The sequence below is a fragment of the Adiantum capillus-veneris genome, chromosome 11 (assembly GCF_014529385.1).
Source record: "Adiantum capillus-veneris isolate H3 chromosome 11, ASM1452938v2, whole genome shotgun sequence".
Taxonomy (NCBI): domain Eukaryota; kingdom Viridiplantae; phylum Streptophyta; class Polypodiopsida; order Polypodiales; family Pteridaceae; genus Adiantum; species Adiantum capillus-veneris.
In genome coordinates, this window is record NC_140941.1 from 121639286 (window position 1) to 121654546 (window position 15261).

Sequence of the window (15261 nt, forward strand, 5' to 3'; positions counted from 1 at the left end):
ATGCTTGTGGTGATTGCCTTGGAGCTGTTTTGCTCCAAGAAGGGCACGCCATAGGCTATGAGAGCCGAAGGCTCGACCCTGTTGAGCAAGCTCTAGGCATATACGAAAAGGAACTCCTTGTAGTTCTACATGCCTTAGACTCATGGAAGCACTATTTATTGGGGACTCCTTTCATTCTGCGAACGGATCACCAAAGTCTTAAGTACTTCATGACGCAGACCAAGCTCTCCGACAAAAAAATGAGGTGGGAAAATTTCCTTTCGCAATTTCATTTTCATATTGCTCACATTGCTGGCAAGCATAATCAAGTAGCCGATGCACTCTCAAGACGACCGAGAGTGAATGCGGTTTCCATAGCAACTCACAATGATCTATCTTCAATGATAGATGAGTATGCTATTGATCCCGATTTTAGAGATGTGATTTCAGCCCTTACATTAGGGAAGAAAGAAGAACCATTTACTTTACAAGATGGTTATCTTCTCTATGGCAATAGACTATGCGTTACTAACTCCCTGCGTGAGAAAGTAATGTATGAATCTCATGCTCCCCCGTATGCGGGGCATAGAGGGATTCAGTCTACCTTAACACTAGAATGGTAACCTAACAGGACATAAAAGTGTCCTTGCAGGGTTTTGGGAAAAATTTCCAAAATCATAGTAGATCCACTCATTTTGAAAAATCCTTTCATGAGCTTATTGTTCAATAACTACTACATATGGAAAAAATGAGAAACTTGTAATTTTTCTCATCCCTTGGTCACTACAAGCCTCCAAAGTTGATGGAATAGTGCATTTTGCCCAAAACAACAATTTCTTACGGTTGATTGCATATAAATAAGAGTGGAGATTTTTGTAGGACATGAGATAAAATGCCCCGTTAACTTCAATGGGTTGGTGACCAAAACATATGGTTGCTTTTACCTCACTATTTTTTTTTTGGGCAAAAAAATTAGGTACAAAAAAGCTGCATTTTTGCCATTCTGCGGACCTATCATCAAAGTTTCTATAGTCACGCTCAATACAGATACTATATACATGTTTTCTTAGTTCCCTTTGGGCCTCTGGATTCAAAAGGAGCCATGGATCATGTCAAAAGGATAATGGATCTCTTACAATTAGAACCTTGGGGAAAATGATAAAGTGCTAAATACAGCAAACATGAAAAAACTTGGTTTAGCATTATCACCTCTAGAAACCCATAGAAACTACTCAATATCTAGCCAAGTTTGTAGTCTATGATTAGATATGGTCACTACCTACAAAATACACACAATTGGCCTAAGAAACTAGCAATATTGAGAAAGTTATACTTGCTACTCTAAAATGTATCGTATTCTTCAGCAATCAAAAAACTCAACCATCATCATATACTATGCTATATAGCATATTAGGTCCCCCAAAACTCAAGGAAGATTAGCTTTATGTTATACATTACACTTACACAATAAAAATTGAATTTGGATATCAAGAAAGCCACCAAAAAAATCATAAAAGTGCTAATTTTGGCCAAAAAACAGAATTATGCAATTCTTGTAAATTGGTCATAACTTTCAATTTTAACACTTAGCTCTCCCTACAAGCATCAAAACATGTTGAGAAATATGAAGGCCTAACCTATAGCCATCTAAACCTCACAAACATGAAGTTTGGAGTGGTATAGTTGCCAAAAATTGAAAAAAAGCCAAAAACATGACTCGTTTTTTCACACAGTTTAGGTTCAAAAATGTTGTGCAAGAGTAAGGTTAATGGTGAGATCGATACTAAAAAAAAAATGCTAAGTTTTTTTCAGTTCATAAGACAACTTTGTGGATATATAGCACCTAGAAATTCATTTTCATACTCTTCAAATAATTCAAGCAAAATGGTCACTTAACAGGACACAAAAGTGTCCAAGGACATAAAAGTGTCCTGTTACCATTCTAGTGTTAAAGGGGATTGAAACATATTTCTATTGGCCTACCATGAAAGTGAACATACAAGAGTATGTTTCCAAATGTGTGGTATGTCAAAAGACAAAATTTGATAGAGGGAAGCAACCTGGATTGCTTCAACCCTTGCCAATCCCTAATTCACCATGGGAGAGCATATCCATGGATTTTATCTTTGGATAGCCTAAGTCTATCCATGGGAATACGGGAATATGGACGATAGTAGACAGGTTCAGTAAACAAGCTCATTTTATACCTATCAAAAAGACTATCAAAGCCCATCAAATGGCAACCCTCTTCATTTCACAAATTTCAAATACCATGGCTTACCAATGTCCATAGTGTCAGATAGAGATCCTAGAATGACCAGTAATTTATGGAAGGGTCTCTTTGAGAATTTAGGGACAAGGCTAAATTTCTCTTCGGCCTATTATCCACAAACGGATGGCCAAAGTGAAATAGCTAACCTAACAATTCTCGATCTACTAAAAGCCTATGTAATGGAAGTAGATTGAAGATCCCAATGGGAGAAGTACTTACCCTTAGTGGAGTATGCTTACAATAACACTGTACATACTTCCACGGGAAAAGCACCTTTCGAGGTAATTGAGGGAAGATCAAAAAGTCCCTTGCTACTTAAGGTACATGGGAAGATCTTCGCTGCAGATGAGTATAGCCGAGACCTACAAGAATCTTTTCAAAAGATTAAAGATGCTATCTGTATCTCACAACAAAGGCAAAAGGCTGCTGTTGACAAGCACAGAAGATCCCAAGCCTTTAAAGAAAACGATTGGGTCTTGTTAAAGTTTCCCAAGGCTCGATTAAGGCACACGACGGGCAAGAATCCTACGGGCCACCAAAAGTACTATGCTAAACTAGCAAAAAGGTACTATGGTCCCTTCCAGATTCTTAGGCCAATCAATGACATGGCCTATCAACTTAAGTTTCCCAATCATTGGCTCATACACAATGCTTTTCATGTGAGCCTATTAAAGCCTTACAAAGGAGAGCCACCTCAAGGACCAACTATTGAAGACCCACCGGAGATCGAGGACCAAGAGGAGGTGCTGCAGCCCGAGTCCATTCTCCGACATGAAGACAAGGTATTAAGAGGCGGTAAGACTATCCGAAGATATCTTATTAAGTTTAAGAATTATCCTTTTGAAGATGCTAGATGGATGCAAGGCATACAATTAAAGGATAACCTAAACCTTGTCAATGCTTACAATGCTTCCCAAGAGTAAGCAAATGTACAAAATGTTAAAAATGAACAAAATTTTTGTCTTATAAGACTCTCTTTTTCTTTATTTGTGCACAAAAATGAAGTACTATGCATGGTTAGATCAAGTTTGCGGAGACGACGTCTCCCAAACACCAAGTAGAGCTTGTCACTCTACTATGGAAGACTGATAGGACTGATGTGTAGACATGCTTACGGCAGCCTCAGGATCTCAAGCGCCAAATGGACTAGTCATCCATTATGGAATGATGTCGTAGGGTAACATAGGGATCCTCTACCCGCTAAGAAAAGGACTCATGAATATGCTTTATCTTCTCTACACCATAGTCGAGGAAAACTATGATTTCAAGAGAGAGGTAATGTCATAATAATGAATATCTAATTCTCCTAAATGATTTTCTCATATTAAATTGATCATTTAATGTGGGGAGGTACCAGGGGAGAAAAAGCTAGAATATTGGTTAAGCTAGCAGACCGGCCACAGTAGGGATCCAAAGGAGGGAAAATAGGGATCCAAAGGGGGGGCCATTTGCAAAAGAGCCATGTGCAACAATGGGCTAAAAAGACCCTAAGGTTCAGCCCATTAAGACTTCCAAAATGCTAAGGTTCCAAAATTCAAAGGTTTTGTCCAAAGGTCAACCCTAGGGAAAATTGGATGCTTTGTCTGTGCCCTAAAAGTCTTTGCACATCCCTACATGGGAGGGGGCGAGCCCTAAAGGCTAGGTAGGGGATGAGAGAGAAAGCCACACACACACACAGAGGCTCCCTTTTCACAAAGGGAATTAGGGACACATGTCAGCTCCCTAGGCTAGATGCCCACAAGGTGTGCCCAATTCCAATTGGAAGACCCTTGAAGTGGACCAATGAGAATTAAGCTAGAGTAAATCTAGTTTAATTCATTTAAAAACATTTAATAAAAGAAACCAATGGGAATTAAGTCTCCTAGAAGACTATTGGGCAGTCTCCCAAGGGGTCCAATGAGCATTCAGGAGCCCAATGGCTTGCCTGATTCCTATTGGCCAGGAGGCAAAGGGGTCCAATGAGAGTTTAGTTTAATTATTTAATTACCTAAAGCTCTCACAAAAGGGGAAAGGGGGACACATGTCAGAAGGCTATCACTTATGCTGCTTAATTGTAATTGGCTTGACTTGGGGAGGGCCAATGAGGCTTCAACAAGAGAAATTAGCAAGAGGGCTCGCCCAAGAGAGAGAGGGGGCTGATTTTTGCAAGGCATTATCACACACACACACTCACACAAGCTCATGTGTGAAGAAAGAGAAGACTATCTCTTCCTAAGCTTTAATGGAGAACTCATCACCTACTCCAAGCTTGTGAGATAGAAGCCTACAACAACACTCTCTTGGCATGTGGATGCAAATCCAACCAAGAGCCAAGCTTCAATGCATGCTCATCTCCTCTACCAAGCTAATTACTAAGCTAAGCTATGCTACATATGAGTGATTATGTGAGGAGATGTACATCTTTCTCGTAAGATACTCCTTCTTCCTCTCAATCTACTCTCATACCCTGCTAGCTCTCACCATCTTCGAAGGTGTGTGAGGTCTTGGGTCTGAGAACGGGGATAATTCAAGTTGTGTTTGTTAAGTGTTTTGCTTAGTGCATGAAGCTTCCATCTTCATTGCACTAGCTAGTCTTGAAGGAACACAAAGAATTGTATTGTACAATGTCTCTCTTGATGGGAGAAACCATAATACAAAGCCTTTTGGAGGGGGGACCGGCTCCATGCAAATCCGGTCCTCAACTGTTGTCAATAGCTTAATTTCTCTCTCTTTTGAAAGTATTGTTGATGCTATCTAACTAGGTGTTATGCTTTTTGTTGCTCTCTCCACCCAAGCACTCTTGTAATTCTCATTAGGAATCTATTCTAATGAAATGCCCACTATGTTCATGCTAATTTCCACTACACATAAGTTATTAGGCCATTAAATGTTACAATCTACTGATTGCTCCTCAGTGAAGTTTTAAAGCCTGAAGATGATGCAAGATATTGACTTGGTGATTGCTGGAGAAGAAGAGGATGTAGATTGGTTTTTTGATCTGGAGCTATACTTGTTGTAGTTGAGAATTTGTGGACATGAAGCGAAATTGAAGGCCCTACCATCATTAGGGGAATTTTGAGGTCATTTTTGTGCCTTTTAGCGTGTAGAGAGAGAGTGGTCTCAACCAATGGTTGAAGAGCTTCCGTTACGGAACCTCTATTTTTGAAAACTCACAAAAAAAGCAAATATTCTATCTTTACCGCAACTTTGAGCTGGTAAATAGCAATGTAAACAAGTAAAAGTGCAAAGGCATTCAATAGCTGTCGCTTTTAGAAAGACGTACTTCTCATATTATATTGTTTTCATTTTGCACGTCGTCATCATAAAACAACGTTTGGATTCTATCTCATGATCTTTTCCAGATTTGAACCGTTTTTTGTACATTCTGCTTATTCTTCTCTTGAACTCAGGCTAAACTTCTCCGCTCATTTCTTTTTTCACCATGGAATCTTCATCACGATCAAAACGACCAAGAACTTCCATTGAAGCCATTGTCACTTACAACACGACTGATCAAAATGGAGAATGGATTCCAATAACTATACACAAAGGAACGTGGATACTGATGCAACAGAACAAGAGAATAAAGTCTTCCACCAAAAACTCTTTCTTGGCGGGATGGAAGGGCATTGTTAAAGATTTCAGCTTTGGCGACAACAAAAAATCAATCAAAGAGGTGCTGGTGCAGCATGTGTACATGCATAAAGATCTGCATATTAACTCAGAGAGTTCTGCTTTGCCATTACATAGACCAAACTGTAAGTCTCTTAACTTAAATTCTTATTTGTAATGCATGTTGTATAAGGTTATTTGTTGTACAGATTTGTATCCTTCAAACATTATGGAATGGCAGCCAGTAGAATGTGTTATAAATATTCTGGATGTGTGTCATGGATCAATTGGTGAAGAAATATACAAGGGAAGGACTAAGGGTTCATTGGCAGAGAATGGAATATTCTTCTTTGACCATTATTATGTTCCACCTAGAAGGACTGGAGAACTTGGAGCCACAACTAAGCTAGACTTGCCTGATTTCAAAAGTGGAGAATGGTCACTCCCTAGCTCAAATACAAGTGAGGGCTACAGGTGCAAACTGTTTTGTGAGATTCAAAAGTGTTTGAAAGCAAACATAGCAAGCAAACAGAGTAGAATTTCTATATTCATGCCCATTACAGTTTTTGTAGACTTCTTCTCTAATGTTGAAGTCAGAAAATCTAGAACAATGTTTTCAATGAAGACTTTAGACTCAGCAAATGTACTTGAATTTGTGGATGAGGGTTGGAACACCAAAACAGTGAATGGAATCACTTGTAATGTGCAAGCTGGCTCAATTGCTTGCAAATACATGATAGGGACACAAAACTTCATTATGTCATTTTATTACAGAAGATGGCACTATGTTGGTGGTCAGCTAACTCCACTTGATCAAGACATGGAGGACTTCATTGACAGCCCAATAGAAGACATTGATATATGGGTAAACAATGAGCATCTGTCAATTGTAAAGATAAGAGGCATGTGTAGCTTACATCAATTGAGATTGGACCTGCAAAATGATGAAATTGAACTGCCCACAACATTCTGCTTTCAAATAAATGGTGGAAAGGTAACTGTTATCCCTAAAAGTCTCTTGTTCTCTTATTGGTTCTTTATTTAACTTGGGCTGTTTTTGTAGGTATCAAAAAGGAATGAAAAGAGGCTACAGTGCAAGGACATCTTGGATGGCATTGTACATTTGGTGCCTTGAACATCCTTTAAGGCAATTTTGTAACACATGACCTGCAAGGATCTTATTTTGTATCACATGACCTGCAAGGATCTTGTTTTGTATCACATGACCTGCAAGGATCTTATTGAAATAAAGATCTAAAAGGATCTTTATTTTGTTATTGAAATGCAACTTTTCCAAACATCAATGATTTTACTTCAATGATTTGATTTTGTAACACAGTCTTAAAACAAGGTGATCAAAATGTATTCAATTTCAAATATTTGCAATTACATAGACAATTGGATACAAGTGGGCTATAAAATAGACAATTGGATACAAGTGGGAAGCTTGATACAAGTGGGCTGCAAAAAGCTTGATACAAGCTTGATACAAAAAGCTTGATACAAGCTTGATACAAAGGGCTATAGAATAGACAATTGGATACAAGTGGGAAGCTTGATACAAGTGGGCTACAAAAAGCTAGAATAGTTTTCTGCCAGGAGTTTTCCTGTCCCTAGGGGTTGGTGCTTTTGCAGTGGGCTCTTTTGTCCTGGGAGATTTTCTTGTGGGCTCTTTGGCAGGAGGGCTTGAGGGCTGCTTCCTCTTTCTCTTATCATCCATCTCTTCAATTGCCTTTTCCTGCTCACCACTCTCTTCTTCCTCTTCACTTCCCTTTTCCTCTTCTAGTTTTGCTTTCCCCTTTGCCTTTTCTAGCTTTGCTTTCCCCTTTGCCTCTTCTAGTTTTGCTTTCCCCTTTGCCTTTTCTAGCTCTTCAGCATCATCATCTTTAAATACCTCTTGCAGTCGTCCATTTGCTTCAATCATATACTTGATAATCTTTGCTCTTGTCAACCATACATGGTTCTCACTATAGCACTCTCTGTTGATCTATACAAGGCAATAGAAAGAAAGTTTTAGGAACAATAAAATGAGAAAAAATACAGCTAGCAAATATGAAATATGCTATACTTCTATATTCTGATTGTCATTGCAGTATATGAAGTCCAAGAGGAGCTTGGCATTTGTCACTACCCTCCATCCACATGAATGGCTTTCAGGCTCGATTGGAACTTGCAACTCATTACATGTATTTATGGGAAAAAATATTTGAGGATAATCCATTGAAGTGAACAAAGCATAAAGAATTCCAACCTTCACAACTGAAAATTGGATTTCAGTCAGCATCTTTGGCATGGGTGGACAATTCTCCAGTGTCTCTATAAATCTTGTAGCAACACTGTCCAAAATTCTTTATTTAAAGTATGTGCTTGAGGTTCTGCTTGTGGTTTACAAAATGTGTCTGCTACTTTACTTACAATTTTTCTTGACCATGTACTCCAGCAAGAGAATTGACAAAGTAGCATTTTCTTTTCACAATATCAATTGCAATTAAACTCCAATGTGAGCTATAAAAACAAGCCTCAGTTAGCCTTCTAACATGAATTAGTAAATTCTCTTCACAAGGTGTAGGTAGGAAACTTACCTCTCATGATAAGGAATCAAGAAAATTTCACAGATTTCCAAGTCCACATGAATCAACCACTTTGTGAGCTCTCTAATATTTGTCTCTGTCCTGAGAAAGTGGGAGATAGAAGGGTCTAAAAATTCCACCTTTTGTTGAAGGTCTGGCTCATATGTATGCATCATTAACCTGGTACAAGATATTGTTATACAAAGAGTTCTTGCTATAAACAAAAATACATAGGAAAACAAAAACAACCTGAGGCATGTGATAAGGAGTGGAGAATTGATCTCCTTGGTCCAGTCCTTGAGAATTTCCAAGGTCTCAGAGTCAAGTGAATTGTAATCCTCCCTAGGATCCTCCTCACTGAATAGAGCGACAACAATACCAGTAGGATTGACACTCCTCAAGAGGGGCACTAGTTGAGGTTCCAACAGGTCAAGCTCCTTTCTCTCTGCAATTTCCTTGTCTTCCTTTGCTCTCTTTTTCCTTTCCTTTTCCTCTTCTTCAGTAATATCAACTACTCCTACTTCAGGCTCCTTGGGCTTCCTCCATGGAGGAATGTTGAGAATATTAAAGGCCTTAATATCATGCATAGGGACAGGCTCCAACATTCTTGAAAACCTGTATCTCAGCCTCCTGAGGGTGATCATGTCTTTGTCCATCAAAGTAACCCTATGGGCATGAGCTGCACATATATAGGCATCTTGGAAAAGCTCAATCATAAAGTCCTCAGAAGCCTCCTGGATACATGCCAATGCAGTTCTAGTCCACCTCATGTCAATCTTGTACTCCTCTGCAACTTGTCTGCATAGTCTTTGGAAGAGCAGTTTGGGAATTGCAAGATTGATGGCCTTTATGGCCTTCCTTATCTCTCTTAGACATTTGACCCCCTGCTTGAACTTTCTTTTTGTAAGGAGAGGCTTAAGCTGCACTGGCTTGAAAGCTTTCCTCTGATGTGTAGTTTTTCTTTTGCTTGGTTGAGGGTCAGGTGTGCTTGGTTTAGGGTCCTTCCTCTGAGATGTGCTCTCCTTTGGTTTTGAAGTACCAGCTAAAGCTTTGCTAGGCTGAGCTTCTTCTTCATCTTTGGATAGAGGCTTATCAACCGGCTTATCAACCTTCCTTGCAGTCTTCTTGGTCCTTGCCATCTTCAAAAGGGATAGGAATGATTGTTACACAACAAACATTAGTAAAAAAAGTAAACGATGTATATTTAGTGGCACACATTTCCGTACATAGTGGAACACATTGCGGTGACACCCCGTACGCGAAATCACAAAGGGACCAATGTCCTCACACTTACGGTGATCGCGCACGGGGTGACGGAGCATTACACAGAGGCGGTGACACTTCGTACGCGAAATTGCGGAGGGAGCACAGTCCTCTCACTTACCAAATTCGCGCACGGGGTGACGGGAGTCCCAAGAGGTGAAAACCTCTTAAACCTCTTGAGACACATATTGTATGCATGGTGAAAATAGTGGCACACATTGCGGTACACATCGTAAACATGATCACATTTGTGGACATAGTGGAACACATTGCTTTGAAACTCCGTACGCGAAATGACAAAGGAGGCAAAGTCTTCTCACTTACGAATATCGCGCACGGTGTGACGGTCAAAGCGCTCGAAGTTTTGGGTTGTGGACCTCCTTCAAAACCTCCTTCAAAATGCGCTTAGTTTGGGCTCTGTGGAGGTTTATATAGGGTGCATGGCGCAAGTCCCTAGGCGCATAAAAACTAGCCGTTGGACCAAACTTCGAGGCGGCAACCGATTTGCACACCCCCCGAGGCGCGTTTTTGGCCATAAAAGGAACCTACCCAACCCGTTTTTTCGCTTATTGTCATTCACAAGGCTTCGAATTTAAGCCTCCAACCCTCCAAGCGACACACCGCGACACCCGTGCGCGATTTTGGGGGACGTCAACCTCTTCCTAGCAATAGGAAATCGCGTACCAAGTGTCACTCTGTGCGCGTAGTTAGTGAGTGCCGAGTTTCTCTTAACTTCTCAAAGTTCGCATAGCAAGTGACAAACTTAGCATGTCACAATTTTATGTAATTCTTTTTTGCTTGCGCTTAATTTGTACGCTTAATTTGCTTGACAATTTTATGCTTTTAATTTGTTTGTAGACTTGATATAAAGAAGGGTGGTTAATGTCTTGATAGACTTCTCTTTTCTCTTTTTCAGCTGAGCATTTGTGGATTGTCATAATGGATACAGAGGATATACAAGAGACCGCTGATGACAGGCTGATGTCTTTTCTTTACAAAGTTAATGAACTTACAAGATTTCAAAGTGTCAAACAGATTTTTAATGCTGCCTTTGATCTTCAAGCACTTGTGGATGGCTTCTCTACACAAATTAGTGACTTGAAAGAGATATATACAGAATTGATCAGAGATCACAGGCTTGACAATCTTGTTCATTTTGTTGATATATGCAAAGCAGGTAGCTTGTCAAGGACAGGTATTGCAAAGAAGTGGTCAAGCCTTCATCCAGACTGGCAAAAGATCATAAAGCCTTGCAAATTTCATGGTAATATGCATTGCCAGTTGGTAGATTATGACCTTGGACTTATCATTTACTTCAGTGTACTCCCAACACCAGAGGGCAAAGAGATTCCAAAGCAGATTTCCCAGGCTGAGGAGGACCAGGAGAAAGAGGAGATAGAGATGGAGTTCCATGAAGAGGAAGAGAAGCTACAAAGCATTGATCCTTTGCATTGCACAGCAACATTTCCCACATACAAAGTTAACAAAAAGGAATATGTTTTGCTGAATGACATTCAGCATCTTTTTGATCTAAGGGAAGATTATGCTTTGGCAGTTTTGGTTGAGTGGGGATCTAATGACATAGGATTTATTGATTACTCACCTTGCCCCTTAGCAGTCTTGGACACAGAGGCAGAAAATTTTATTGACAGCTCAAGTGTTGGAAAGCATGTGCAGGACATTGTTCTGAGATATGAGCAACAGGGTGTTCCTTCTGAAGAGGAGTTCAATGAGATCCAGAAAAGGCTTAAAATAGAGCATATGGGAGAGGAAAAGACCAGAGATTATGAAGTAAGGCCAACTAGATCCATTGATATATGGGAACCTGCCTTGTTTGAGGAGGATGAGTCTCCTAAGGTATGTTAATGACCATTTTGCCCTGTCTTATTAATGTGCTGAACAATTAACCAAGACATATTTTTGCAGATTGAAATACTGGACACAGACAAATTCCTTGGCAGGGGAAAGGGTTCCAGACCCTTAAATTTAGGAAGGAACCAGAGCTTGGGACACTTTATTGGGAAGCTCAACAAAGAGACTGTCATTATATTCCATAACAAGTTTACAAGAGAACCATTGCTGCCAATGCTTGCAATTAAAGCACTTGCAAAGGTTGTTGGTTCATATCAGCTTCCTCCAGGGTTAGAGAAGTTAATATTGGTGGAAAAGGAGGAAGCCATCAGAATTTTTGGATTCTTCCCTGGCCTTACTGGTTCTAGAGCTGGTTATTTTGCAACAATGGCATCCTATGTGCTTGCCCACTCTGGGGACCTCAAGAGACAAATGATAGGCTACAATAAGCAGAAGTTTCTGAAGTTTAGGGGTGAAGTTGATGTACCTTCATCAAAAGACTGACTTTGCTCATACCTGTACTTTGGCCCACTTTCTACCTTGTCTCTCTCTTGTAGCTAGCCATTGTAAGAATTTTTCATTTGCAGATGAACTATTATATGAATTTTGTCTTTTCTGCTTGTTCCTGTGTAAGGCATTTGCTAAATCTGAGTTCAGTAGTGCTTTCTTTGTCATTTTTGATCTGGTTCTATGCCATATTTGTCTATAGAACCATTGGAAAACCTCAAGCAAGCTGTTTGCCTTCACTGCACCTCCTCCATGTCTTGTATGCTTGAAAAACTTGGTTCTTGCTTGATAATGGGATTTCTCCATGCCTTGTGTAGACCATATGGACAGGGAGCCCCATCTCTTTACAAACCAGGGAGTGTGATTGTAAATTATATGCTGGCAAAGTAAAAGTGTGTCAATAATTAGTAAGTATGAGATTAATCATATGCTTCCAAACTAAAAGTATGTACATATTAAAAAGGAATAAAAAACTTACCATGTAATGTGTGAATTCCTGATCCCAAGCATCTTTCATTCCACTTCTGAAGTTATTGAGCACTTTCTTGAAATTTGGCAGATCATTTTTTCCCCAGGATGTCTTATCACAGTAGGAAAATACTTTGTCTAGTGATTCCCATACCTCTGCCTTTTTGTTTCTTGATGTACGTTCAAGACCATGATCTTTGATGGCATTGTGGAGAGCTTTCCACTGGTTATACTTCACATTGGATGAACCCTTCTTCGCATTTACCTTTCCTAGTTTGCCATGAAACCCTAGGAAAGCTCTGGCCTTCACACCACCAACAGATACCTTTCTAGGCACATTGTTTCCATTTGAAGACCTCTTCAGGTCTGTTTCAATCTTAACCTTACCACTGTGAAGGCCAATTTGTGATAAAACCGTTTCAACACATTTGATTGCAGCATCTCTAGCTGCTTTTGGCTGTAACTTCCAGGCAAACCCCACATAGAGATGTACAATTTTCTCCACAATTCTGCAAAGAGCATGCAGAGTGCATATGTGGACATTAGCAAGTGGAATATTTAAAACTGCTTTGAAGTTTGGATCTTGAGTATGCCTATTGGGTGCTTTGTTCCAATTTGCAGGATTACATTCTTTTGCTGATGCCATACAATACAGACAAGGGCTCTTTGCCATAGCTCCTTTGGAGACATTGTACATACATTTAAGGGTTTTAAGGTCTCCTCCCATGTGCCATTCCACCCTGTAACTTCCAACCCTTCAACTTCAAGCTCTTCCCCTAATTCTTGTGCATTAATGACTTCGGGTATTGTTGTTTGATGGAAACCCAATCCAGAACATCAAACTCTTCACTCTCTACTTCAAAAGCACCTAGCCACCAGACATTCTTCTCCGATTGCACGCTGAAGTACTTGGTATCCTTCGGTTTCAATGCTCTGTTCATTCAAGTTATGGAAATCCTCTCAATTTTTCTGTTCTTAACAATCTCACATTCATCAAGCTTTATCACAAAACTGACAACACCATTTGCTTCTGTATGCTCCAGCTCATAGAATCTGATCATTTCCTTCTGAAGTGTCTTCAAGTCAAGGAAAATATTATTGAACTCGTCAAATTGAAGATCCCTCTTTTTACCATGATAGGTACCATGAATGTGGTGAGGCTCACCCAACATCTCCATTATCCTCTCATTGATCTTTTTCCTTGCCTGCTGCACAATGGATGGCTTTGGAAGCAAAGAGGACTTGACCTTACATTGCTTTAACCTTGACTTCATATTTCTGAATAGCTTGCTATAACCATCTCAGCTAATGCCTACCTTATCCATAGTATATTGCACATCCTCCTTGTCCAAGCAAGAGCTCTGCAAAAATCCCTCAATGCACTGCTCCTTTGCCTTTTTAAACTTCTTCTCTGTGAAAATCTTTTTGGCAACCTTGAGAGGTAAAACATCACAATAATGTTTAGCTGCCATTTCCATGTTTGATGCAGAGTTTGGTTGTAGCAAAGTCCTAAATCAAAAGGTACAAAATTAATTGATTATTGTCCAAATGACACCAACAAAATAAACAAACTAAATTAAAGTTAACTGAATATTAATCATTTAATAAAGAACAATAGCATAATAACAATAACACAATACAACTTAACAAAAAGATTAACAACCTAACATAAGTAGAATCATATAAAATAACAATACCTTGCTGCTCTGATTCTCCTGCTGCAACCTCCTCCACCACGTCTCAAGGCTTCAATGTTCTTTAACTTCTTTTCTCTTTGTCTGTTTCCTAACATTGTATTCTTGCTTCTATCTTGTTTGAGCTGAGTTTGTAGCTTTTCGTTTCTCTCTTTACATTCCTCAAGTTGTTGTTTAAGAGTATTTATCATTTGTTTGGTCAAATGATCTTCTAACTTAAGAATATCTCTCTCTGCCGCAAGACTCTGTGTATAACCCAGCAACCCTCTTTGACCATCACCCACAAATTTTATCAAAGATGAACAATGTGAGAATGGGGGAGTGCTCTTTGTCATTGGGTCCACTGGATACAATCTTCCATCAGTCCAGAGATCAATGTGATTTTTTTGATCTTGCCGCATTGCTTCAAATATGGACGAGGACACCTCTGCACATTTGTTTCTCTTGCGCACTGGACAATATTCTTCATTTAGCTCAATGTGTAGATGGTATAAGCTTCTTCTCTTCCTCATGGAAGTATGTTACCAGTATTTTTTAGAGATAGTACTATAGGAAAAAGCTGTGCAGATACGAGGAAGAAGACGACACAGAAAAGGTTTGTTTCAGCTTTTGGAAATTTTGAATTTTGGGCCAGAACTGACGTTTTCGTTAGTTTTGGAGGGAGTATTTTTTAGAATACGAAAGATCCTAGAAAGATTTGACAATGACATGTTTCGGTGGAGGTAAACAGGACGCAAACTCACCTTTTTACAAACATTTCACTATTTTAAAAATAAAGTATATATTCTCTCTCTACATATTCTTACAGGGCACAAAAGTGACCTCAAAATTCCCCTAATGTGGTTCTACAAGGATGAGCCAAAGCTTGGTTTGAAGGATTGAAGGATTGAAGGTTGCAGATCGGCAGTCAATGAGCGAGATTTGCAAACACTTTGTTGAAGCTTTTCAGAAGCGGGTTTCTCCATTAGACTTGGGTGAACAATTGAGCAAGCTAAAGCAGGATGTAAGTGAAGATTTTGCTTTGTTTTTGGATAAATTTGAGTCTATTTGGGAGAAACTAGCTGTT